Source organism: Lycium barbarum, chromosome 5 (genome assembly GCF_019175385.1).
Source record: "Lycium barbarum isolate Lr01 chromosome 5, ASM1917538v2, whole genome shotgun sequence".
Classification (NCBI taxonomy): Eukaryota; Viridiplantae; Streptophyta; class Magnoliopsida; order Solanales; family Solanaceae; genus Lycium; species Lycium barbarum.
Genome location: NC_083341.1, coordinates 126,247,567 through 126,250,621, shown reverse-complemented (window position 1 = coordinate 126,250,621; position 3,055 = coordinate 126,247,567).

Below are 3,055 nucleotides of genomic sequence, written 5' to 3'. Positions count from 1 at the left end.
CAATATCAAACCAGCCAATCGGCGATCTGCATTTCCTGCCATATAAAGCCTCGTATGGAGCCATCTGGATGCTGGAATGGTAACTGTTATTATATGCAAACTCAATCAACGGCAAGTGATCATCCCAGCTGCCTCTGAAATCAATAACGCAGGCCCGCAACATATCCTCCAGCGTCTGTATAGTGCGCTCGGCCTGTCCGTCGCTCTGAGGATGAAAGGCTGTGCTCAGACTCACCTGAGTCCCTAGACCCTCCTGAAAAGACCTCCAGAAATGCGTCGTGAACTGGGCGCCTCTGTCAGAAATAATAGATAGAGGAACTCCGTGAAGCTTCACAATCTCCTTAATATAGAGCCTGACATAATCCTCGGCGGAATAAGTAGTCCTGACGGGAAGAAAGTGGGCTGATTTCGTCAGCCTATCCACAACGACCCATATGGAATCATACTTCCGTGGAGTGCGAGGCAAACCTGTAATGAAGTCCATATTAATAACCTCCCACTTCCAAGTCGGGATTTCCATCTCCTGCAACAGTCCACCCGGCTTCTGATGCTCAATCTTGACCTGCTGACAATTAGGGCACTGGGCGACGAACTCTGCAATATCCCGCTTCATACCGTCCCACCAGTATAAGCATCGGAGATCATGATACATCTTTGTAGACCCAGGATGGACCGAATAGCGAGCATAATGTGTCTCGCTCATAACCTGCTGCCGAAGGCCTGCAATATCAGGTACACACAACCTGCCTCTGTATAACAAAGTGCCGTCCGGTGAAAACTCGAACGGAGTCCTCTCCTTATCATAAGATGTGTCCCTGTACCGAGCTAAGACAGGATCTTCGTATTGACGCCCTTTAATATCGTTCCTGATGGATGACTCAGAAACCCCTCGAACAGAAATCTGGGTATCTCCAGAATCGGCCAGGCGAACCCCGAGACTAGCCAACTGCTGAATATCACGGGCTATCTCTCTCCTGTCTGGCTGTAGATCGGCCAAACTGCCCATAGACTTCCGACTGAGCGCATCTGCAACAACATTAGCCTTACCCGGATGATACAGAATATCCACGTCATAATCTTTCAGAAGCTCCAGCCATCTCCGCTGCCGCAAATTAAGCTCTCTCTGCCTGAAAATATACTGGAGACTCTTATGATCAGTATAGATATCCACATGAACGCCATATAAATAGTGTCTCCATATCTTCAGAGCATGAATCACCGCTGCGAGCTCCAGATCGTGGGTAGGATAATTCTTCTCATGCTTTTTGAGCTGCCGGGAAGCATACGTTATAACTCTGTCGTGCTGCATCAATACACAGCCTAACCCCATACCAGAAGCGTCACAATAAATAACGTACCCGTCCGGTCCCTCTGGAAGAGTCAGAACTGAGGCTGTAGTCAGCTTCTCCTTCAGCAACTGGAAGCTCCGTTCACAAGCGTCAGACCACTGAAACTTAGCTCCCTTCTGAGTCAGCCTTGTCAAAGGCGCTGAAATCGAAGCAAACTTCTCCACAAACCTCCTGTAATAACCTGCTAGCTCCAGGAAACTGCGTACCTCTGTGGGCGTCGTAGGTCTGGGCCAATTCTTCACGGCCTCAATCTTCTGTGTGTCCACCCGGACACCATCAGCTGCAATAATATTCCCCAAGAAAGCTACTGAAGACAACCATAATTCACACTTAGAAAATTTGGCATATAATTTCTGATGCCGGAGTACCCCTAATACCAATCTCAGATGATTTGCGTGCTCCGCCTCGGACCGAGAATAAACCAGGATATCATCAATGAATACAATTACGAACATATCCAGGAATGGCCTGAATACCCGGTTCATTAAACCCATGAATACCGCGGGGGCATTAGTAAGCCCAAAAGACATAACCCTGAACTCGTAATGCCCATATCGGGTCCGGAAAGCTGTCTTAGGGATATCGGCCTCTCGTACTCGTACCTGGTGATAACCGGAGCGAAGATCTATCTTCGAAAAACACTTAGCGCCCTGCAGCTGATCAAACAAATCATCAATCCTGGGGAGGGGGTATTTATTCTTTATAGTTACCTTATTCAGCTGCCGATAGTCAATACACATACGCAGCGACCCGTCCTTCTTACGCACAAATAATACCGGGGCTCCCCAAGGCGAAGTACTGGGTCTGATGAAACCCTTATCCAACAAATCTTTCAGCTGCTCCTTCAACTCCTTTAATTCTGCAGGCGCCATTCTGTACGGAGGAATAGAGATAGGCTGAGTGTCTGGGAGTAAGTCAATAGAGAAATCTATCTCCCGTTCTGGAGGAAGACCCGGAAGCTCGTCGGGGAAAACATCTGGAAACTCATTAACCACGGGGACTGACTGAAGTGTCGGCGTCTCTGCTTCCAAGTCTTGCACCCGTACCAGATGATAAATATAACCCTTTCTGATCATTTTCTTCGCCTTAAGGTACGAAATAAACTTACCTTTCGGCGATGCTGTATTACCAGCCCATTCTATAGTTGGCTCCCCGGGAAACTGGAAGCGAACCACCTTATTCTGGCAGTCAACATTAGCATAACAGGAAGCTAGCCAATCCATACCCATAATAACATCAAATTCAGTCATATCTAACTCTACCAGATCTGCCTTAGTATCTCGGCCACATATAATCACAGAACAGTCTTTATAAACCTGTTTCGCTACAATAAAGTCCCCTATCGGTGTGGCTACCTCAAATGGCTCTATAGGTTCAGACATAATACCAATTTTACCGGCAACAAGGGGCGAAATATATGATAAAGTCGAACCTGGATCAATTAGTGCATACACAGACCGAGAGAAGACCAATAAAGTACCTGTAACGACATTAGGAGATGCCTCCTGATCCTGGCGGCTGGCCAAAGCATAAATGCGGTTCGAAGGACCGCTAATACCAGAAGCTCCACCATGGCCTCTGCCGCGACCCGCCGGTGCTGGAAAACCCTGCCCCGTAGGGCGCATAGCCACTGACGAAGATGAAGACCCAGCGGCTGATCTGGTAGGCTGCGCTGCACCACCCGAACTACCCTTATACGGGAAATC